At 38.9% G+C, this 25,840-nt stretch overlaps 1 protein-coding gene across 1 annotated transcript in view; it reads right to left on the reverse strand.

The window, feature by feature from the left end:
* The window catches only part of GRM4 (glutamate metabotropic receptor 4), a 384,313-nt gene that overhangs the window by 305,687 nt on the left and 52,786 nt on the right, over positions 1–25,840 (reverse strand). The window lies entirely within an intron of this gene.

Consider the following 25,840-nt stretch of genomic DNA (forward strand, 5'->3'; position numbering starts at 1 on the left):
AAAAGCTGAAGCAAAAAAATAATTTATTTTCTCTGCAGTGTTTCCATCATCACTGAATGCACATTTTACTCCCTGATGATCACAGCAACATAGCTCTCCTGCAGCTTTCCTGTTCTATATCATAGCTTTTTTTATAAAAAAAAACAGTGATTTTGCTTATATAAGATTATGCCCTACAAATTCCATCCTGATCAAAATTATATGAAAAATCTTTATTTCATAAATGTTTGCATTCCTTGCTGTTCTCCTGAGCTCAGAATTCTTTTAATATTTCATTATTTAGTCCATTATTCAGCCATGAGTTCTTGGGTTTAGAATATGTATGTCTATTGACTGCCCATTATTTGACAGTGTTTATGTGCTTCACAAAGAATTTATAGAAGAGCAGGCACTTCTTATTCTCCACTTAAGATTTAAGCTGCATATTATCCTCTTGCACCTTTTAGTTTAACCAAGATTGGAAAGTATTTAGGATTTCCTAAGTATAGGAGGTTCTGAGATAGAAACATTCCTCCTCCTCTCTGTCTCTCTCTCTCTCACACACACACACACACACACACACACACACACACGTACACACAGACCACATGTGTCAATTCAACAGTGCATACATGCTGTTGCCATCTTCGCATAGCACATGAGCCTTTGACCAGGCTTACTGTAGTTTAAAACTCAGATCACCATCATTATTGCTATTTTTTCTATGTTCTTTGGACTCTAATACTATTTATCTAATATTGCACATGAACTAGAATTACTTTTGGTGTGAAGAAGGAGTAAAAGCAAAGCGTGAAGTTAAGGAGAGGCTTGAATGTCTACTACCTCTGTGTGGTTATTCCAAACATTTCTATTTACCCATAGCGCACCTTTACATTTTAAAAAATGGCAAAAGAAAACAAACGAATACCATGAATAGTGCTTTTCACATCCATCTCATAAGATGGATGATTAGTTCCAGCAAGCCTCACAAGCTCTGGACAGTAAGTACCAAGATCAATTTCTTCAAGGTTATATCCCAGTATAGTCTTCTCTGGCTGATATTATTTTTCCAGGATATAAGACTGAATTCTTCCCAAAGCTCACTCTCTGATCCTTTAACCTAGGAAGCGTCAGACTGAACTTGGAAGTTTCAACAAGAGACACATGTTCTGTTGAGTTACAATAAGTATTTCCTTTTGTTTGAGCAATTACAGACTCCCTTTGATCCATGCAATAGTCTTTATCTCCTCCTAGTTTATTAAGCTTCATTATGGGAAATTCTAACACAATTATGTCTGGAGCTTTGAGATACAAGTTATGCCACCACATCATATAGCAGCACAAGAGTCAACTATCCAAAAATTTTGGAGAAGAGACTCTATCTTTGAAAAATCCTCAGAATAATCAGTCTTGTCGCTGTGCTGAAATTCTACCCTATGAAATAAATCAAGTGTCGGTTATTGTATTAGATTTCTACCTTACCTTTTCAACTTAAACTGAGTGAGTTTTCCTGAGGGGGCAGAGGTGTCCTTGAGTCTGCATCTCCCCACTCCTAGTCACCACACTGATTCACCCAAGATTTTGAAATATGGTGACCACTTTTAATGGGTCTGACTTTTATCAACCAACCCATGCTATGAATTCTTTGACTATACGACATGATACATGACAAGCAAATGTTTAAAGTCTTAGAAACCAATGATCAATTAAGATCCACAATAGAACTGTCATTTTAACAATAGACCCTTACCATGATTATTGAGAAGGAAATTGCCTGTGTTCCAAATGATAAATCTAAAAGCTATGGCAATTATTCAACCCCTAGGAAATGAACGAAGAGACTACTTTACATTTTGAATATATAATCCACAGGCCCATTATTCAATCCTTTACAATAATCTGATGTCAGAGTGATAAATATTAATGTAGTTTCATTTACTATCTATTAACCATTGTAAAATAGACAAATGAGAACATTGCCCAAAACATAATAACCAAGGTAAAGCTTCTGAACGTATCTTAAAGTTATCTCAGAAGTGAATGATAGCTGAGATTTATCATCAGGCTACAGTTTCTGAAAAAGTGACTGTTCACCATTGGTAGCTAACACAGAGGTTGAAACAGTGGACAATTGCCTACCAGATTGTTTAAATGGCTGAACTCTGTTTGTATCACACACCCTGTATGATCAGAGTGAGAAAGATAAACCCTTGAAAGTTATTCTAATCACAACAGTATATCTGGTTCCTCTTCACCCTGTAAAATGTATTATAGGCTATTTATTATGCATCTGATATTGAATTGGCATAACCACCCTGACACAATTCTACTCCAGACTTACTGTATAGCGGCATTTGCCATACAGATAGTCTTCATTTAATGACAATAATTGGGACTAGTAACTCTATCACTAAGCCATGGAATTCTAAAGCACAAAGTCACATGGCCACGCTGACCTATAATGGCATTGCAGGAGTTCTATCATTAATCAAAATCCATGTGGTCATTAGATGCAATGTCACATGTCTGCCATTTGTGACCTCCTGACAGCTTCCCCATTGATTTTACTTGTCAGAAGCAAAGTGAAGGTTAGAAATAGAGATCACATGACCAGGGGATGCTGCAACCATTGTAGTTGCAAACTGTTCAAATGATAAGCACATGTTGAAAGTCTTAGAAACCAGTAATCAACTAAGATCTATAAAAGAACTCTCATTTTAACAATGGGCCTGTACCACAATTGAGAAAAAAATTACTTCTGTTCTAAAGATAAAGCTGTCAAGCTATGGTAATCACTAGGAAGTGAAAGAAGATATATTTGAATATATAATATATAATTGAGAAGGTGGTGGCCTCCCAGCTTCAGCGGTCCTTGGAGGAAGCCAGTTACCTTGACCCATTCCAGTCCGGCTTCAGACCTGGTTACAGCACAGAAACCGCTTTGGTCGCATTGACCGATGATCTCTGGAGAGCCAGGGATGGAGGCCATGCCTCCATCCTAGTTCTCCTTGACCTCTCGGCAGCTTTCGATACCATCAACCATGGTATCCTTCTGCGACAACTGCGGGAGGTGGGGGTGGGAGGCACTGTTTTGCAGTGGTTCTCCTCCTACCTCTCGGACAGGTCGCAGTCGGTGTTAGTTGGGGGGCAGAGATCGACCCCTAGGCCCCTAACATATGGGGTGCCGCAGGGTTCGGTCTTATACTCCCTACTATTTAACATCTACATGAAACCGCTGGGCGAGATCATTCGGAGGCACGGAATAAGATACCACCAATACGCGGACGATACCCAGTTGTATCTGTCCGCCCCGTGCCAACTCAATGAAGCGGTGGACGTGATGAGCCGGGGTCTTGAAGCCATTAGGGACTGGATGAGGGCTAACAAGCTTGTACTCAACCTGGATAAGACCGAGTGGCTGTTGTGTTTCCCTCCCAATAATTTGGCTAGTGTTCCATCACTCAGGCTGGGGGGCCAAATATTATACCCCTCAGACAGGGTTCGCAACTTGGGAGTCCTCCTGGACCCACAGCTTACCTTTGACCACCATCTGTCGGCTGTGACCAGGGGGGCGTTTGCCCAGGTTCGCCTGGTGCGCCAGTTGCGACCCTACCTGAACCGGGAGGCTCTCACAACAGTCACTCATGCCCTTGTGACCTCTAGGCTGGAATACTGCAACGTGCTCTACATGGGGCTGCCCTTGAAGAGCATCCGGCGACTTCAGGTAGTCCAGAATGCGGCCGTGCGAGTGATTGTGGGTGCACCTCGGTTCGCCCACATAACACCTATTCTCCGCGAGCTGCGCTGGCTACCTGTTGATCTCCGGGTGCGCTTCAAGGTGCTACTTACCACCCATAAAGCCCTTCATGGTAGTGGATCTGGGTACTTGAGAGACCGCCTCCTGCCAATTACCTCCTCGCGACCTATCAGATCACACAGATTAGGCCTCCTCCGAGTTCCATCCGCCAGTCAGTGTCGACTGGCAACCACGCGGAGGAGAGCCTTTTCAGTAGTAGCTCCGACCCTTTGGAACGATCTCCACGTGGAGATTCGTACCCTCACCACCCTCCAGACCTTCCGCACAGCCCTCAAGATCTGGCTATCCCGTCAAGCCTGGGGTTAAATACTGTAATTCGTCCCCACCCGAATGATGAATGTTGTTTCTATTTTTAATTATGTACTGTTTTTATATGTCACTGTCTGTATTCCCTTCCCCACAAGTTGTAAGCCGCCCTGAGTCCCCTCAGGGAAAAGGGTGGCCTATAAATAAACTTACAAACAAACAAAACAAACAATAATCCACAGTCCCATTATTCAATCCTTTGCAATATCTGACGTCAGAATGATAAATATTAATGTAATTTCATTTACTATCTATTAAGCATTGTAAAGCAGACAAGTGAGAGCAACTACTACAAATGGTTATAAGTCTCTTCATTTAGCAATATTGCAACTTTGAACAGTCATTGAACAAGCAGCCATTAATTAAGGACTACCTGTATAAACAGTATTCTGACATAGGCTTCCTGATACAGCAAAAAGCACATGAGTAGTCCCCCAAACCCTCTTTTTATTTCAAAGGCTGTGAATTATGTTTATTTACACCCCATAATGAATCCCAAATAGTTGTAAAGAGTCCTACAGTAGGCTGCCAAAGTCTTTCGGGATAAGGCTGATAAGCACCCACCGTTAATCTTCCTTGTAACACTGCCAAAGACTTAATTGGCAATTAGCTTGGCAAGGCACATGAAGCAGAGTCAAAACAGAGCTTCACAAGGTAAACTAACCAGCATGAACAAAGTTGCTTCCTACAAAGGCTCCCGTGCCTTGCTCCTCCTTTATGTCCTATGAAAGAGGCCAATCATTTCAAAGCGTTACTCCCGAGTTGTTCCTTCTGTCGTAGCTGTTCTTGCCTTCTGACAGCTCTGCTCATGTGTGCTCTGGGAATAGGGAGAGCCTTTTCCCCAACCTCCTTGCTGCCTGACTCTGCTGTTAGCTCCGCAGGCCGCCAGCAGATCAAACAAACAGATTCACGTCTACTGAAAGTAGAAATCTTCTTCTGACATTTAATACCTGTAACCATGGATAAAAGATAATGATATACAGCATGCTAGAGCCTTACCCATCTCTGGCAGCCCTATGGGTTTTTTTAATCTCTTTGTACCCACCTAGTAGTTATCTGGACTTTTTCAATGCATACATGGTAGTTCTAATGTACTTGTCCATGAACATCAAGCTATAGGGAAGAGGGATCAGGGCCAGAACTGAGGTTTCCAATGCTCTTCCATGATACTGATGATCAAATACTAATGCACTATGAACATTTCAAAATCAATTCAGAAGAACTGGGCTTCAGACTTCACACAAGTAAAATACATCTCTGAAGTATCCTGATTTTTCAGACTCATCTGTAGCTCACAAGTTTCAAGTCTGAACAAAATCACTGCTGCTTTAAGAAATTCAATTCTTAAAGCAGCCATAACTGTTTGTCAGAATTTTCATAAAAGTTGAGCCACTTTGATGAACACAGAGAAGTAATGTTTTCATATCAAGTTCAAAGCAGTTCTTCCATATAAATTTCACAGCTTGCACACCCCAAGGGTTAGTCTATGAAACTGAACAGATGTCAAAGACGAGGAAAGTTAATTCAAGTGTGTGCTCTTCTTCACAAAGAATATTGAAAATCCAGAAAATAACTGTGAATTATAACAGATCAAACAAATAACATCTTCATAGTCATCTCAAATAAGTTGAAATTTCCTTATTCTGGAAGGGGGGAAAAAACCATCCATTTCCACTCTAAGGCTATTCTGACTAGAAATTCTAGAAGTTACAGATATAGTATCCCTTGAGATGGCTAATTAGAGAAAATTACATTAAATCAGTTTGTAATGGTGATTCTAGTTGCCTATACTCAGTTAACTCTACATGCCACATCCTCAGGACTTCTAGAACATATGGTCCTATACTGACACAAAATATTATTTGTATAATTTCATTACCATTTTTGGATGAGTCAGAATTAAGGAAATCAGTTGCATGCAAAACAGAATACCATACCATTGAATTTCTATGGTTTTATCCATCATTCACAATATAAAAGCTGGCAGGAATCAATAGATCAATTAATTAGATTTAAAGGCTGCCCAACTTCATGAGACTCTGAGCAGATTACTATATTGAATGGTGATTAAAACAGTAAAATAGCTCAAAATATAAATTATGCATGTGGGGGGGGGGGAACTGATCCTTAGTCAGATAGAATTCTACTGAGGGTAGGCATCACTTTTAATCCAAGGCCTGGGGGAACAGCTGCATTTTCCAGAGACTTCTTGAATATAATTAAGATGGGAACTTATAAATACCTGGAGGTTCATAGTGATTACCAGTTTCTAATCAGATCCAAGATCTGCTTCCAGATTGAAGCATTGTTATATTTCATGGGTATCATCCAACCCAAGTTAGGTACATTTGGGTTTCATTATCTTTCCTGTTTTTTATTCCTCTTGCAGTGGAGATCAAGGTGTGGGATTGTATGATATGTAGAAGTCTAATTTCTAACAAGTACAACATATTGAAGAAATCAATCTATGCAATACTTTATCTGCATAGTTCAAAATGGAAAGAAATCCATTGAACACAAGGTTCTGTTCACGATGTCGTCAGTTTGTTCTTCCCTATAATATATATCAGGCTTGTTCTCATCTTTAATTCCAGAACATATCAAAGGGCAATACGTCTATAATTCCACAACATCGTAGCTGGTAGTAAGCCTCATTGTTGAACTCAGTATAATTTATCTCTAATTAAACATGGCTACGAAACATACGGGAACTCTATTCAGGTGGAATTTTTAATGAGAGAATGAGCACTATAAATATAACTATTAAGATCTCTCACAACTGGCTATTCTGTTTGCTGAGAGATGTAGTTCTTTATTGAGGGGTGCTACATTATGATTATCAAATATCCCTGCATTCTCCTTTGTTCCTTTGCCTCCACCTAATTCCTCAAAAGAAGGATGCGGAGGCTCAGTGGCTAAGATGCTGAGCTTGTCGATCAGAAAGGTCAGCAGTTCAACAGTTCAAATCCCTAGTGCTGCGTAACAGAGTGAGCTCCCATTACTTCTCCCAGCTTCTGCCAACCTAGCAGTTTGAAAGCATGTAAAAATGCAAGTAGAAAAATAGGGACCACTTTGGTGGGAAGGTAACAGCATTCCGTGTTCCTTTGGCATTTAGTCATGCCAGCTACACAACCACAGAGACATCTTCGGACAGCACTGGCTCTTCGGCTTTGAAATGGAGATGAGTACCACCCTCTAGAGTCGGGAACTAGCACATATGTGTGAGGGGAACCTTTACCTTTACCTTTAATTCCTCAAATATATTGAACTGGTATCCAAATCAATTCTTAGACATTTTCATTCTAATCGTTAAGGTCAGGACTCCTCCATGTGGGAAAAACATTATTCTTCAAGCAATAGACAGTGTTTTTCTGCTAAAGTTTGGAAAAAGAAACCTTTACTCACAATTTTCACCATAAAAAATCCCCACTGTTACTCTTGCTTGAAAGAACAGCTTCAGTTTCCTTCAGAAGCACAAATCCCTGCAAATTACAGACAGTACTTTTTTTAATATCATCCTTTCTCCTATTGCTCAAGTTCGCCTATGACCCATATCCTGTAAAAGCTTCATTCATCTTTACATTTTAGAAAGCTTTCTATGAAGAAAGGATATTTGCTGCTTTTCTTTAGCATTAAACCTGGATTAGATGAAAGAACGACCACTTATATCTCAGGGGCCATGTAACCATGACTTCCAGCTTGAGTACATGTCTGTATGAGGATTCTGCATATGTTCAAAGGTTCTGAACTTCTACAGTCCTACACCACCAACCGTGTTGAAAAGCTGGGTTGATTTATTTCTAGCTCAGTTATACAAATGGAAAAATTACTGTTTTGGCATTTTTGCAGCAATGTTTGCCTCCCATCTCCACTGCCTGACTTTCAACTGACCTAGCAGTTCCTTCAAAGAAAAAGGTGACTTTACAATTTTACAGCTGTCCTTCACAAAGGTGTCTGGATTCTTCTTAGTTTATAACTGGACTGAGACAGCATACATGGCAATGTGAGGAAGAACATAAACAGGGACAAATTATACGCTCTAATTTTGTGCATTATTATGTTGGTCGCATAGTCAGCCAGATGTTTAGTCTGGATTTGGCATTTTTATCATCTACTGAGTGTTTCCCAAGGACCCTCAATAGGCAGATGTGTTGTTTGATTATGTCAAAGGTATCATTGCAGCCTTTAAGCTGTTTCAAGTAAAGTTGCCTTTTGCAATTGATTGATTGTGATTTTGTCTGTGCTGATGGTGTCAAGTGATGCTCCAAAAGTTTTGGAATTGCACCCATGGGGCCTATTACTCTTGGTACTATGTTTGCTCTCTTTTGCATAGTCACTGTATTTCTATTTTTAGGACTATATATTTTGTGATGTCCTCCAGTTCTTTCTATTCAGCTGTCTCCAGGTATTCCAATGCCCACTATCTAGACTTGGCCTTTCTTATTAATGATTGTTAAACTTGGGTGTTGTGTACAAAAATGCCTACCTATTTGAATTCTAAAATCCCAGATAATTTAGTCTTTGTTTTCTATTACTTTGTCTATTTGTGATCCCATCAGTTCTTGCTTGCAGGCAAGCAATCCAATCCACCACTGCTGCTACTTTGTCATACTGTTGTTTATAGTGAGTCTATGTGATTTTGTTGCAGCAGCTATCTGGGTAATCCACTATTTTCTCAGCTTCTTTATATACCGTAGAAGGCATTTGCTGCCTGTTGTTGCTATCTTTTCAAGTCCTGCTTTATATGCATTTGTTCTTAAGACTCACTCTTGAGCAGTCAGAATTAGCTCCTGTCTCTTTCTTTAATTTTCCTGTTCTTAGCCATTGCCAGTCTGGTTGTTATCCACTTTGCCTGCTAGTTTTTTTAATATACTGGTCATGGAATACTTTGCCTTGCCACGTCTCTTTTCTATTCCTCATTTGGTCTTTCTTATAAACGAGTTTGGTCAGTAAGCCTTCATGGTGTACTAGTGCATCTTCTTCACTATCCTTCAGATATTGTTCCAATGCTCTTTTTTTCTTCTTCAACTGGTCTACTTGCAACATTCCATGCCCCACTGTGCTCACAGTCTGTCAACATCAGGCCATGGATGAAGGTCAGTATTATTATTATCTGTTCACAACAATGTGAAGTCACTGCTGCCATTTCTTTAACTGGTGCTGGCCTTCACATGCATCAAATTCTTCTGAAGAACCTAGGATGTCATAATGTTTCAAGGTATTATTATGATTTGTTGCACAATCAGCCAGATGTTTAGGCTGGATTTGGTATTTTTATGCACCTATCAAGTTTTTCTCAAGAACCTGAGATAGGCAGATATTGTTGTTTAATGGTGTTAAAAGTCTTCTTTTAACTCTAGCTAATTTCTAAAAATAAATAAAGCAGGATGCAAGCTGTTCCTAGTGAAACTGCCTTTTACAATTGGCTGTGGTTTTGTCAATGCCAATGGTGTCCAAGTGGTGCTCCAGATGTTGTGGTTGTTATTGTTGTTATTCAAATGTTAATATCTTGAGAAAACATCACAAAATATTGCTTTGCATAGTTCATTTAGCTGAACTAGAAATAAATCCGCTCAGTCTTAAACACAGATGGTGGTATATAGTTGTACAAGTCCAGAACTTTTAAACATGTGCAGAATTCTCATATAGAAATGTACTCAAAGTGTAATATATGGTTACAACAGAAGGGGAAATCAATTATGGATCACCTACAAAATGCTTTTGTGGGATAGCAGTGTGGAAACAGTAGGACAGTACTTTGAAATAAGTGATCTGGGCTGCATTTGAGAGTTCTTGTTCTTTCTACCAAACAGAATCCTGGACCTCTTCTCTAAAATCTTGTTCAGATCCTACTGCATTGTAGGAAGGAAGCAGAACAGCAATTTAATATATTCAGATATGAGTTCTGATATGAATCACAGCTGGTTCTGATGCATCATGCCCAATGCCTACAAGTCATGTGGGATTGATGTCCAACCCCATGAAGGTGTTGCTTTCCAGAACAGTCCTAACCCTCATGAAAAGTACCATCCAGTTGTACATTAATCTGTTGTGTTGCTTTCTTTGGCATGGTGGCTGCAACACAAGGCTGACCTGGGCAGGTCTATTATAACAGTGGAATAATCTATTGTCTTGTTTTCATATGCACTTGCTCTCCTTCCCACAAAGGGTCACGGATTTTACAAAGTATCCCCATCTGCCAAACAATTCTGAGAACACAATGAAAAGGGATGTTTTATTCAATAGTGGCAATGACCTTCACAGAATTAATGCATTACTAAAAATTGAATCAATGAAAACTCTACTGCTCAACAAAACTCTTTCAAATGCTTTGAACAATCCATTATGCCAAAGCCATCTGGATTTATACTACTTTGCGTGTTTGGATGAAGTGCTATCACAATGATTACTAGTGTATCCAGATCCAAAAAAGCAGCATGACTTACATGTCTCCTGTACAAACAGCTTCCTTGAGGAAACAACATATTGTCCAGATATGGCAGATAATCAAAATATAACAATTTTGCTGTCATGTCAATACACATAGCAAGGAAAAGAAATAGATGACTCACACAATTCATTACCTCTAATAGTGCTTCTATGACAACAGGATTTTTAAAACTATTATAATGTTGATGCTTAAAAAAAGCAAAGGAACAACCCTTCCAAACCAAAATAGCGCAAACCAAGTCTAACTATGCTCATTTAACTCAGAATGTTAATTGTCAGAAGGCAAACAGGAAAAAAGTGAACTTCTTACCTGATGCTATCTAAGCAGTGTCCTTATAAATAAACTTGTTTATAGATTCAGACATCTTGGCATAGTCCTTACCATATTTCTGGGTTCATCCTTTGATTATCAGTTTTAATTTATGACATTGGATATTCACTTCTGCTTTATACTTGGTCTTGAAAACTCACTTGCATGCAATGGTTTTCTTCCCTGTCTTTAGCCTGAGGAAGTTTCAAATATCATTCTTGTGGAACATTTCAATCACCTCTTCTGTATCTTTCTCCATTTGCCTCCTTCAGTGGCTGACTTTTTTTTCAATGTCCTACCATGTGTGAGGTTCTTCCACTTGTTCCTTCTTGCTGCTTTAGGACATCCTTCTCAGTGGATCTCCTTTGTTGGATTCTCCTGCAGTGACCAGAATGAAGTTCCTCAGTTTTGATTTCTGCAGATGCAGTCAACTGAGCACATGATGAGACTGTGAAGCTTGCAGTCTCTGCTCCCTTGACATCGGAAACACAAGCTTGTATCTCATAGTTACTTTCTTTTTCAGCATAAGCAATGGGGCATACTGTAATGATTTGTGTGGCAGGATCTAGAATTCTATATTGCAGTATTAGGGAATATCATCTGGTGGAAGCAACAACCTTTTCTAATGTAGCACATCATCCCTCTCAGAGGTTAGATTGACCTTGATCCTGCTTTTCTTCTGAAAGGCTCTAAAAACACGGTTCTGTCAACATGACAGGAGAAGTGGCTATGGTTTGGAGCCTACAGTACAGCTAGATGGCTGTACTCATTAGTCCATAATTTGCATTGATTCATTATTTGCCTTTGCCTACTTTTTATGTTATCTGCTTTTAGTTCAAGTCTTTAGTGAGGCTTTAAATTGGTTTTTAAGGGTTTTCTGTTTTTTACTGATTTTTGTATTTCATTTATGTTGTGTTGTTTGGTTGTTTTAACGATGTAAGCTGTCCAGAATCACAAATGTGAGGTGAGTGGCTATATAAGTTGAATCAATCAATCAATCAATCAATCAATATAACCATTAATCTTCACACATGTCTGCAGTTCAGCTTGGTTCTCTTTCCTTTTGGTACACCCACATACCCTTTAGAACCATGTGCCATGAAGCTAAGCTTTCTTCTGGGTCATGGCTCATATTTTAGGATATTGCAATAAAATCTTAAAAGCTTTAAAAGCCTTTATTTCAATGTCTATCCCATAAATCAAGGCAAAATTATTTTCTTTCTCATTTATTTATATACTACTAAACTGCTTGATTGTTTGTAGTCTTTAATTGAGCAAAACTGTACATCATAGGTTAACAGTTTTTGAATCAATGCACCTCAAATGGGCTAATTTTACAGAATGTGACTGAAATCTGGGACCTGGGACCGGGAATGAAATTTGGCAATGTTCTGACCGCTTCAGTGCTTCTGCATCCCCGTGCCACTGCACTTCTGCAGTCAGCCACAGTCATATGATTCACTTCTCCAAGGTTTCCTGCCAGGTTGCTACAAGGAAAGCCAGTGAGAAGGCCCAGAAGAAGTTACTCCCACTGCTTTTTGCCTGGGCATGGTCATTTTGTTTCTCTATTTAAGTAATGAAATATCTCTGAAATGATAATCCGACAAGTCGCAGGTTGTTTAGTGTTGTCTAATTTTCCAGGATTCAAATATTATTTTTGTAACAGCTCAACATTGGCTTCCTCCTTCTCTGAGTCAAATTCCTATTCTATCACCACATTTGCAAGTAGCTGGCTATGTTAATTGCTTCTCCCCAATATTTATCTGACAGTCTTGCATTTTGCAGCTTGCATTTTATCTTGTCAGTCAAAGTTAAATGTTCCCTCTCTCTGCTATACCATTGTTTTCTGTAGTATAAGCCACTGTGGTTTCATGGATGGTCTCTTTTCTTCTAGATACATTTCCATTTTGTTGGCTGTATATGCAATTCAATTGTTTATCTGTATTTTTAAGGCTTTCTCCCAAATGTACTGCATACTAAAGCCACATGCTCCTTAAGGTTCTTCAATACTTGAAGCTATTTAACTATTGAAGCAAGAAGCAGAATGTGCACCTTGTGTAATCACTAAAGATGTTACCTAGATGGATAATGAAACATCTGCAAGAAAACAACCAAGCTCAGAGAGCACCAAGGATTCCACAGTAATCATCGATGAAAGGGAGATTATGTTTTCATCTTGGAATAGGCATTAGTCTAGAAATGTCATTGTACACTAAATCTAGATAGTTTCCTTGTTTTATTATATTTCTACATTTGTTGGCTTAGTGACTTTGGCCTTTATCTAACATACACACCTCGACCAAGTCACTCTTGGCTGCAACTTCAGTTCTTTGACTGTCTCCTCCAATTTATAAACAACACTTGATCTTGTGTTATTTTTTCAAATAAATTGTAGCTATATTCTCATTTAGTTCAATGAGCCTCAGTTTCTGTAACATAGAAGTTGCAGAAGAATCAGAAGAGATATCCTCCAATGGTCCATTTGTTCTCCTATACATTGATCTGTCTCCTTTCTGGTCCTTTCTTATACTGGACTGAGGTGTATCATTACCTTTAGAATATAGTTGAACAAGGTTTGTCTCCTTTCCTAAGATAATTTGTTTGCAAATGACCCAAATCATTACAAATTATTGAAGCATTTATTTTCCTTTCTTCTGACCTTACAAGCCAATTCTTGATTGAGAACTGCATCTGGCTCTTGAGATTTATTCAGCTTACAGTTTTGAAAGTAATTTATTACAAATTAAAGTGTTTCCTTTTTCATTACTTTTGCATGTACCATGGTTTCATAATCTCTATGTAATGAATTTTAAATGAAGACAACCAATATTTTAATAGACATGTACTGTCTTTCAAGATAACTTGCAATAACCTTTATTTGATTTATAGCAGATTTAGTATTCATATATCCCCACGCATGCATACATACTAACACACTGATGTTTGTTATAACTTTCTGAAAAGATGTGATTTGGAGGCTGTAAAAATTTTCTTCTATAATATTTAAAATCTTCATCTATATTTCTCAAATGTGAATAATAAATGAATCCCTTACTATCAGGTAAATCATCTCAGTAACTATCATTTGCCTCATTCCATGCTGCCCTGCTTTTGTGGGTCTCTTTTTGTCTGATGGAATACATGGCTCAGTGGCAAAGAGGCTGAGTTTGTTGATCAGAAAGGTCAGCAGTTTGGTGGTTCGAATCCCTAGTGCCGCATAACGGAATGAACTCCTGTTACTTGTCCCAGTTTCTGCCAACCTAGCAGTTTGAAAGCATGCAAAAATGCAAGTGAAAAAATAGGAACCACCTTTGATGGGAAGCTAACAGCGTTCCATGTTCCTTCAGCATTTAGTCATGCCGGCCATATGACCACGGAGACGTCTTCAGACAGCGCTGGCTCTTTGGCTTCAGAACAGAGATGAGCACCACACACTAGAGTCAGGAACGACTAGCACATATGTGTGAATGGAACCTTTATCTTTATCTTTGTCTGACACAATGGCAATTCTTTGAGACTCCAGGAACAGTTTCATCTTGAATTACCAGAAGGAGCATTCTGGTGGTTTTATTTTCTGGATTTCTGAAAGATTTTCTTTTTCTTCTCTAATCTTTCCTTTAGCTGCTCAGGAGAGTCATATTTTCCTTCTCTTTTTAGAATCTATGTGCACATTTGCTTCAGCTGCTGGAGTCTATAACAGGGTTGGAAGTTGCAGCATTTTGTATATTCATGAAGGCATTCCTGGGAGTAAGAATCTAACCTGAGAAAGGACTAGGAGCTCCAATTAGCAATCTTAGAGTAAAAGAGAAGATGGAAAGTAAATCCTTAACTTTGTAACTGTACCTAACTGCACCCTTGTGAGTTTAATAAATCAGAAGGTGTTTAAGTTACAGTGCCTATGGATTTGAATCTCCAACAAACTGTAAAACATACTTTGAATTATTTCCATGTAGATAGAGTGAGGTGTTGATAAATAATAAATAAATAAATAAATAAATGCTGTAACAGAGGGGAAGGAAGGAAGGAAGGAAGGAAGGAAGGAAGGAAGGAAGGAAGGAAGGAAGGAAGGAAGGAAAGAAGGAGCTGCCATCTCAATCTCTTCTCAGTCAGGCATTACCCCCATAGGGACAATGAGAAGCAAGTGATAAAATGTGTATCATGATATTAAGATACAAAAACCAAGCCTTATGGATCTGTATCACATTTGAAAAGCAAGTACATAGGGAGGAATTTGCATCATGATAACATTTCCATGCAAACTTGTTTACTATGGAAGTCTATGTTCCTTAGTTCTACAACTGTTTCACGAAAGAGCTCTACTTACATCCTTGTCAGAATTTTCATTTCCTTACATTCCTATAATTAACATAAATGTACTTTTCTCCAAAATGTAAACAGTTAAAATGAAATATAGTTAATCTGATTCTGTTCAATTAACATGCAGGCAAGAAGAAATTGCCCAGGACATACAGCAAAGGCCAGGGGCTTCCTAGACCAGGAAGGGGCAAAACATGAGCCCATCATGTATCTTCCACCTACTCTACAGATGAGTAAGAGACAGAGGAATGGGCAAACCTATGGCTCATGAGCAGATCCTACAAAAAAGACTACTGATTATGCAGCTGTGAAAGCTGCATTGTTTCCAGACTAATCTCATGGAATTAAAAGCAAATAGGTAGGGAAGAAGGTGGGGCATAGCAGTGAGAAGACGGATTTTCAGGCTATTCCTGAAATTCCTCTATTCCGAAGGAAATTGGACGGTCCTTTTCGGACCCAAGCTGTCCCGGAGAGACAGTGAAAGGTAGGAGGAGATCCAGTGACCCCAGAGACGTTCGCAAAGTCCCCAGGGGGTTGGAATTTAACCTCCTTTGCCAGTGACTTCTGGATTAGCTGTAAGCTAACTGAAACTGCAGGTTGCCCCTAAGAATGGCGTGAGTGTTTCCAGCTGGTAAGGTGATTTTATTACTCAGAGAGACACGGTCCGCATAAAAATTTAAGCTAATTGAAACCAAAGAACAGAAGAATCTAGCAGCGAATTGGATCTTTTTATGGGTTCATGGACGGTGGTTACCCTATTTCTTAAATGTTTTAAATGCTACTTACATGGACAAAGGAAAGATTACTTCAACATCTCCTCTGACTCTCTGTAAGTGGGCTGTAAACCAATTTACTATAATTTGGCTCCCTACAACTTGACACTTTTATTGCTTGGCTATGTTGGTCTAAGATCAGATAAGATTGCACAGCTCCCAGCTTGTTTTTACTTGCAAATACCTTAAAGCCTCTAAAGGAAAAATACTAACTGCGTCACAAATATGGCGTCTGTGCAAGTTTCAAATGATTCATTTCAAATGATTTTTTCTGCATTACAAAAGCTGTCTGACACGTATGATAGATTTGGGGGAAAAAAACCTGGACTATTTGCTGTTTTTAACATCAAAATATGAAGAAAAAAGTGAGAATGTTGAATGTTTGAATGTTCCTGAAATACAAACGAAGGATGTCAGAAATGAAGATTTTCAATTTGCTGGCTTCGGGGGGAGGAGCCTGCCGCCGTCGGGAGCTCAACGAAGCTCCTGTCAGGATTCTGGTTCGTATATCTTATAAGATCTATAGATATCTCCCCTTTCTGGCAGAAAGGGGCAGGGAGAAGGTCAGTCGTTAGGATCTCTTTGTAATTCATAGCTTTTTTTTTTGCTGTGAATGGAGAAGCGGTTCAACATTAGCTGAGCCTTTACTCCGGCCAGTTTTCCGCGCTGCCTTTTTTGCAGCCCTAGGCAGATTGCCCCCCCCCCCAGGACAAAGCTAAGCTATTTAAATGTTAATCCGGGCGGGGACCATTCCTGAGGAATTTCTTCCATTACTATTTAAAATACCAGCTTCAACTTCGCAAAAGGCTCCCTTTTTTTTTTTTTAGCTGCATCACAAGATGGCGATCTCGTAGCTTTTGTGTTTGATGTGACGTACTTAGTCAGCCCTACCCTCCTGAAGGCTTCTCCGTACTAATTGCTAAAAGATTAACTGAGGGGAGCAGAGACTTTGATTTTTGGCTCGCTTGATTGCTTGTCTTTTATTTTTACTCTGGAATGGCTCCCAAATCTAAACAGAAGCGCTTCCTTAATAACATATCTCCAAAAACTGCTATGAAGCCGCTACCCTTGCCTCCTACACCCTCCACGGGAGATTTGTTAACACAAGAATTTCTTCTCAAAACGTTTAATGATTTCAGACAGGAAATTAATCAACTGATATCGGATTTATATGATCAATTTGATGCTAAAATTGCTCAGGCAAAGGAGGATATGATCGGAGTAATGACAGTCGTGACAGATTATATTGCTGAAACGGAGGACAAATTGGAACTTTTGGAAGAAACTAACCTTAATTTGATATCCAAAATTCAAACGTTACAACAGGAAATTGAAACTGCTCAAAAACAACTTGTCATGATAAATTATAATAAGACTGCCTTTGCAATAAGAGTTAGAGGACTGCGTGAAAACCAACAGGAGAATTTGAAACAGATCTTCTTTGAGGCTTTCAGCCGCTTGGTGGGAAGTCCGGGATTTAACTTTGATTGGCAGATTCAAAGAATTTACCGCCAGAATTCGTGGGTAGCAAAACAGCGACAGCTTCCGAGGGACATAATTATATACTTTACCACAAGGGAATCCAGAAATGAGATAATACAGAGGCTTTACAGCAAGAGGTTGAGAATTGATGGACAGGACTTGATTGTTTTTAAAGAGATACCATCTCAAATATTAAGAACAAGGAGAGAGTACGCTTTCTTAACCGAAGAACTCAGAAATTCTCAGATTCCATACAAATGGGAAGTCCCAGCTGGTATTACAGTTACATTTGGCAACCAAAAACACCGCATTAATTCTGTCTGTGAAGCCCGAGAATTTTACTACGAGACCCTGAAGGCGGGACTTCCTGATTCATCCGGACCTGGAGAGAGACAAGGAGAAGGAGAAGACAAACAGCGAGACACGTGGCTACAAGGCGGAGGGTGTTGCTTTCCTCTTCCGGAAGGGCAGAAGACTAAAGAATAAAGACTTAGCGATGTTCTTAAAGCTTTATGATTTCCGTCTGGGATAAAATGGAAAAGTTCTATATCGATGATGAGACATGGAGACTGAAAGAAGCGTTGCTGATTGTGGACACATATTGTATATAAGATTTGTTTGAACTCTAACTCAAATTGCGCATGAATTATTTTCCTAGGCGAGGAGAGCGGAGATTGCGATCTTTTTGAGTTGTGGTCTGGGACGAACGGAGTTGGGAGGCGCGTGGGAGAGGGAAGGGTAGCGAAAGCTTAATTAGACTACTTGGGGCTAGAATGCAAGCTGATGTTTGTTTGAGTTGCTATTTCAATATAAGGTCAAGAAAGATTGGTCGGAGAGTCTTCAGGAAAGTGGAGTAAATATGGGAGGAGCAATGGACGCGGATAAAATATATATGTGGATATGGATAAAGGCAGGGTGGAAGGTAAAAAATTTACATGTGGAGGTGGGTAAGGATAGAAAGGGAGGTGTTGGAAATGAAAAATGAAAGAAGTACTTGAGTTTAATGGTTTTATAGAAAGGTTTGGATATTCGGATAAAAAAGAGATAAATTAAAGGTTTGAATAGATAGACAAAGCAATGAGACTTTTAGTTGGGGAATCCTAATTGATCAACTTACCTGGCTCTAATACAGTTTGAAACCCTGCAAGTAGTAAAATAATCGAAATTTGGAATGAGCTACATTGTTTAAGATTTACAGATAATGGGAAGCTGTGTTAACGTAGTGGGTTTATTGACCCTTCTCTGTTTCTCCTTTCTTTTTGGGTGTGTGTGTGCTTTTTTTTTCTTTTTTATTTTTTATTATTCTCTTTTTTTTTTGGCTTTTCTTTTATTTTATTTTTTTTTAATGTTAAAGTTAGCTGGCCTTATTATACTCAAATGCTTGTTAAAGAATTATGCCGGGTATGGGACCTGCGAAGCCGTAAGGGGGTTAGGGAGGGGGGATTATAGGGGGGAGGGGGGAGGGTGGAATTACAGTTTCAATTCTTAGAACAATAAGAATTCACTTGTATACTGCGGCTCGTTTTCCTTTTTTTTTTCTTTTTCTCTTTTATTTTTAAAAACAAACAAACTGATGGATACACCAAAGCGAGGAGAAGAGGGAAAGAGGAGGGAGAAGTAAAGAGGGAGTGAGAGGGAATGTAAGGAGGGTGAGATGGAGGGAGGGGGAGATGTTTGAGGGGGAAGGGAAGTAGAAGAGGGGAATGCTGGAGGGGTGAAATGAAAGTTGGAGGGGGAGAAGAGAGGGTGTATGGGGGATTGAAGTGTTATGTTGGGGGGGTTTTTTTCTTTTTTTTCTCTTTGTTTTTTGTTACGTACAGTATATAAGTGATTGTATAAAATGAAAATGAAAATGAAATAAATAAAATGTATTTTAAAAAAAATAAAAATAAATAAATAAACAAAAGATTTTCAATTTGCTGACATTCCGGGCATCTGGTTTACTTCGGAGGGAGAAAGAGATGCAACGTTTGAAGGGGGGCAGCCATACAGAAGATTTATTTCAAAAGACAGAGTGCAGGAGGAATGAGAAGCATTAAAGAATTTATACTTTATGAAACATCATAAACTTTCGATACCACCACTGAGAATTAAAGGCAAGCTGAAAAGTGCAACAAGCGTAGGACAACGACATTATATGAGAGGCATCTTAAGCAAAAAGGTGCGAAGATCTTCTTGTTTGGACTTGCTTATAAAGACGTTTGGAGAACTTGATCCGCGAATGGTAATAGGATTAAGGAGGTTTTGTTATTGGAGAGACACAGGCTGATAGATGGAAGAATACAATTCAAAATTAGCTAAACCTAATTATTTTTATTTGTAATAGACATAGTTGAATAATAATTGATAATGATAGTAATGTATATAATGTGGAGTTGATATGATAAATAATAATTGGATATGAGAAGGGAAGGTTAGAAATATTTTTGGACCATATACAAAGGTTATTAATCACAATAATTATCACTATTAAAAAATAAAATAAAACTATATACAGTTAAATGTTAACTAATATGGGGAAAATGTTATGATATACGATATAATTACATAAAGAAAGGAGAATGATAATAAACTATATACATGGAAGATGGAATTTTTGGTATTAAATATTATGGATGTTTAGCTAAAACAGGATATGAGGATTTGATGTTAATAGAGGATTTTACAAACAAGTAAATGAAATGCTAGCATGTGGTTATGGATTAAATTTTTGGCATAGTTAAGGATGAAAGATGTTTAAATAACTGTAGTCAACTAAAAGTGGAGGTATAATGATGTCAATATGGTAAACATTTGAGTTAAGATATTTGAATTAATATGAATTAATGGAAGAGATGCACCAAAACATGTTGTAACCAGCTGATATACTTTTTTATAATATATACCTGTGGTTTTTTTCTTTTGTTTTTTCTTTTTTTTCCCTGCCTTGTTTTTTGTTTTTTGTCTTTTTTGTGTTTTGATTTTTTCTTTTCCCACTGGTGTGGGCATGTGTTGTTTATGTAACAAAATAAAAAAATGTAATATTAAAAAAAAAGCAAATAGGTAGAGTTAGAGCCCAAATTGAGGAAACCATCTTCCTCCCTCTATTTCTGTACATTTTGCCAGCCCATTTCTGAAGCAATAACCAGGACTCTTCATTGCATTATGTATTTCAGCATCTTTCTCCCAACTCCACATGCCTTTTCCTCTCTAAGCTTCTTTTCTCCCTCTTGGCTTGCTTGCTTCCTTCTTCAAACAAAAGGTTACATGCCTTTGAACACCCCATAATGCTTCATGCTTTTTAAACCTTTAAGGCAAAATAAATATTTTGGGCTTTAAAGATACCGCCAGGTTTGCTCATGTTATTGCAAAGAATTAAGGTTGAAATCCTCTCTCTAAATATCCAGGAAAGACAGTCTCACTGTATCAATAGGAATTGCTTCAAAGTGTTTACTTTTTATTTATTAAATTTACACCTTGCTTTCCTATATAATAAGTATCCAGGATGACACAAATAGATGTTCTCTCTTAGCATTCTGAGCCTTCTGTGTCTCATTTTTATATCAGGGTAGACATGCAAATAGTTTAAAAACTTTTGGGTTGCAACCAGAGAAGACACTAATTCCATGATGGCAAAACTATGGCATGCATGCCTGAAGTGGCACGTGGAGCCATGCCACCTGTCAAGCGCAGCATCACCCATTCTTCTTCTCGGTTTCTGTCACACATACGCACATGCCTATCAGCTGGCCATTGTCCATGGGCAGTGGTGGAAACCAGAAGAGTTGGTCTTGTTTTCTGGCATGCGCATGCACAGCAGCAATCAGAAGACTTGGTGGCCAGCACACATGCACATCCCCTAAACTAGAAGTTCATTTTCTGGTGCGCGCATGCCCCCTAGACAGCTCCTCTTCCCAGTCACAGACCAAACGAGCGTGGCGAAAAGGTTCACCACCACTGCACTAATAACATTAATGGAAAGGAAAAGAGTACTGAGAAGGGGGTTACCATCCCCACTTCAGAAACTGATTAAGATCCTCATCCTTAGAATCTGACAGAAGAATAAAATTGTCAGATGTTTGATTAATTCTTTGAACCACTGTCCTATGCCCCATCATTTTCTCAGAAAAGTTCATTTTGGGGGGGAATAGGAAAAGTGACAGCTGCTGATATTTGCAGTCAGAGGAAAGCATTTGAGAGGGTTGTTAACACTGGAGAATTGGCCTAGAATCTTTTATAGAAATTGCTATTACAGCAAGGAAATGCCTGGCCATCTTTCAAACCTTGTCCAGTTGATGAAATATAGTATAGTCCCCGGGAACCTGGCTTGATTTTTTTTTAATATGGTAGTAGCAATTTTCCCAAGCAATAGGAACAGCAGTAACTTCTGGACTTACTTTTTTATCTAAAGAATCCTTGCTTTTTTAAAAGCTTCCAATCTCTTCCCTCCCTGTCTCTTTTAGATGTATGTACATTCATTATTCTCTTCTGATGTTTTTATTTAATAGTTTTTTATCCTGTCTTTATTATTATTTATAAATAATTCAAAGTAGTGGACATACCTAATAGTCATTCCTCCTCCTACTTCCTCTACAAGAATCTTGTTAGGTAAGTTGGACTAAGAGAAAAAGCGACTGGCCCAAAATCACCTGATTTTTTTTTAATGCGTCTTCTATGCTCCTATTCATTTCTAAGTAATTCCTAGTTTTATTCTTAGTTACTTCTATTTTATTCAAGATTTATTCTACTGTAATATTACTTTTACATTACATGTTTTTAATTTTTTTATTTGTAAATTGCCCAACAATTTGCAATTAACTGAGATATATTAAGTTTTCAAAATAAATAAATATAATAGAGAGATTGCTAGGTCTACCATAAGTTTGTAATGAATTATAGAGTTCTCTTTTCTCATTTAAAAAATCATAATACATAAGGTCCAATCACTACCTTGTTATCGCTACCTTGATATTAGGGGAGGGAGGACTAGAATTCCAAACTGGTGAGCAAAGATTAATCATTTTTTTAAGGAACTGTTTTGTTGAAAAATAAAAACAAAAACATATCTGCATAAAGTTAGTATACATAGAAGCAAGGAAGAAGGGAGGGGGGGAGGATTATCACTGCCAGCACTGTATAATGCAATCACCAGGATTTGAACTTCCCTTTTTTTTAAAAAAAATACTCCAACACACAGGTGTCAAACTCATGGCCCACAGCCTGAATATGTCATGTGCTGACTCCGCCCCTGCCTGGTTTAGCAAATGGGGGGAAGTCCTGATATGTCACATGATGCCGCTATGATGCTGCGAGTTTGACATCCCTGCTCCAAGGAATACAGCTTTTTTTTCTTTTTCTGGTACCTGGTTCCTTGAATACCATCACAAGACATCATTTCCATTCCCCAATCCCTTGACAGTATTTCGAAGCCAACCATGTGAACCACTCCTGATTACCTTGGAATGCTGAGAAAGGCCATGAAATACTATGATCCAATCAATGCTGCCTCCAGCAAACTTAATGAAAAAGTTGCTAACATTTCCACCTACTCTGTGTTTTCACTTTATATTACATGACATTTCTCTGACCCTCTTGCAAAAAGACCACGATGCTGGTATCTGGCCCACTGAAAGAAAATGTCAGATAATGACAAGGGGGTTAATGATAGGACTATAATTTTGCAACCAGAAACCTTTTCACAGCAGTTGCAACCACTTGAGCCCAGCTCCAGAGGCTAGAAGGCAGAGCAAAGAATTGTTCAACATGTAGCCCTGGCAGAAGCAGAGAATATCAAATAAGACAGGCTTTTCTTTGGTTTGTTTTTAACGAGAACATAAAACTGACTAAAATGGTTGATGTCAGGTAGATCAGACAGGAAACATGGCCAGATAAGCTAATTTTGCTTCATTGTAAAGCTACATTAATAGAATCTTGCAAGTTTGAAAATACAATTCTCCTGCCATCACCGTGGCAGCCTGAGAACTTAGTGAGGGCCTTTTACTCTATCTAGTATTGGCTGTGGGCTATTGTCTCTCTTATCTGGCTGTTTCCTTGGCAGCATCTCTTCACTCTGTCTCTTAAGGTCATTCCCACATACTGTTTCATCTAGAACATTTAAGATCCCTAGAGAGAGACTAAAAATTTCTATGGAATGAAATGGAGTGAATCAGAAAATGGCTCACGCTATACCAAATGGGGGTGTTTCAGTCTGTCAGAAAATGGAGTTGTCTGTTCAAGGTGAAAAATAGCATGAGATCATAGGAGGATAGTGCCAATGAAGGATTGGCACCAATGCCCCTAGGGATATTGTTTATTAACCTCCAAAAGTAACAGTATGTGTATTCTTTCTAAAAGTAGAATTTGGGTTGAACCCAAAAGCAACTGACTACAAGAACATAGAAGATAAAGTTCAGCACAGAACACAAGGCTGGGGAAAATCAACAATAAGTAAATAGCTATTCCACCAGGAAGATGAAGTGTTTTCTTTTCTGAATAATTGCCTGTGAATTAGAAGTGGAGAGCATTCACCTCACATTATCTGAGAAGAATGGAAGCTGTGCAAGAATGGGAGGAGAGGCAAATTGCCAGAGAGAATATTGTTCAAAGACTGAATGTGCTGAAGATTAGGCAATCCTATACATGGTCTATTTCAGGGGTGGGATTCAGCCGGTTCAGATCAGTTCGGGTGAACCAGGTGCTAATTTTACATCTGGTTTGCCAAACCGGTACTTGCAAGGACTGGCTGGCCACTCCCAGGAATCTCCATATGGCCCATTTTGGATGCCAAGTAAGTGCAGGGCCCATGCGGAGGCTCTGAGAAAGTGAAATATGAGCCTCACAGAAGTTCCAGAAACAGGACTGTTTCTGGCCTCTGGAGCCCAGGGTAGGCTATTTTTGCCCTCCTGGAGGCTCACGGTAAGCCTCTGGAGCCTGAGGAGGGCTAAAACACCCACCACTGTGTTGCAGAAGGCCAGGTAGGCCATGCCCACCAAGTAGGCCATGTCCATGCAGCAACTGGGCAAAGAACCAAGGTGGCGCAGTGGTTAAATGCAGCACTGCAGGCTACTGCTAGATCAGCAGGTCAGCGGTTCAAATCTCACCGGCTCAGGGTTGACTCAGCCTTCCATCCTTCTTCCGAGGTGGGTAAAATGAGGACCCAGATTGTTGGGGGCAATATGCTGACTCTCTGTAAACCGCTTAGAGAGGCCTGAAAGGCCTATGAAGCGGTATATAAGTCTACTGCTATTGCTATTAAAAAGAACCAGTTGCTAAAAATGTTGAATCCCACCCCTGGTCTGTGTCCCTTCTATAGATAAACCTTCCACAATGCCTAAACAGGGCTTTTGTTCATGCCTTCTCTTCATTAAGAAGAAACTGGACAGCCACTTGTCCGGAATGGCATAGGATCTCCTGCTCATGCAGGGGGTTGGACTAGAAGACCTCCAAGGTGCCTTCCAACTCTATTAGTCTATTATGTCCCATTCACTTTTCAGCTTGCCTCACCTCAGTCTAGTTTTATTCCTTCATTTTCCTTCTTTTCTCAGTGCAGCAACCTCTTTCTTTTACACACACACCCATCCATTTTGTTTTATGGGTTTTCCCCCCATTCTTTTTTGCAGGGCCCTCATGAAGAAAGAAGATGGGTTTTATGAGAAAAGACAATAGCTTATATCAATGTGGGCTAATTAATACTTGCATTGGGGTACTTTATTTTATGGTCAATTGATATTAATCAGTTATTTTAGACAGAGAGACAGATATTGCGTATTCTGGACCTGCCCTTTTTGGGGGGAGAGGAGCATGGATTCTGGTGTGACACAGGAATGTGTTCATTCTCCAAGGTGAGTTTCAATTGGAGTTGGCACTTACTGGTCAAGATGGGAGAGCCAGGTATTACACAGGATAGTCCTGTTAGGAGAGCTCTCCTAAATTCAGAGTTATTTTTCTTTCTTTCCTATAATACCGTATTACAGGCAATATTATACTTACCTCAATTAAATATCCATCTAACACAGGAAAAGGTCACAGTGCTATGTCTTTAGAGTGAAAGCATCAAAGGTGAGATCCTGAAAAGTACCCATAATGCTTGAGATAGCATAGCAATGTGGAAATTTAACCTATTTGAAGCAACCGCCCTTGTCCTAATCCAGCTATGTTGGACTTTGTCTACCAAAATCTGCATGCATCATGGCTGAATGCTGATACGAAATCCAAAACTGAGGAAATTGAATCTAAAAATAAGCATGACAGTGCTGAAACCATTAGCTTTAAAATTAAAAGCACACCAGTGATGTTAAGTATATTACTGTATAACAAGTCTATCACATGAGAATAAGAGACTGTATTGCGTTAGCATTCATTCAGCACAAATGTTTTCTCCTCTATTCTTTCGAAATCTGCGCTGAGGTATTTTTAACAATGTGTATG

The sequence above is a fragment of the Thamnophis sirtalis genome, unplaced genomic scaffold (genome assembly GCF_051295495.1).
Source record: "Thamnophis sirtalis isolate CommonGarterSnake01/CBP01778 unplaced genomic scaffold, rThaSir2_p1.2 scaffold_7, whole genome shotgun sequence".
Classification (NCBI taxonomy): domain Eukaryota; kingdom Metazoa; phylum Chordata; class Lepidosauria; order Squamata; family Natricidae; genus Thamnophis; species Thamnophis sirtalis.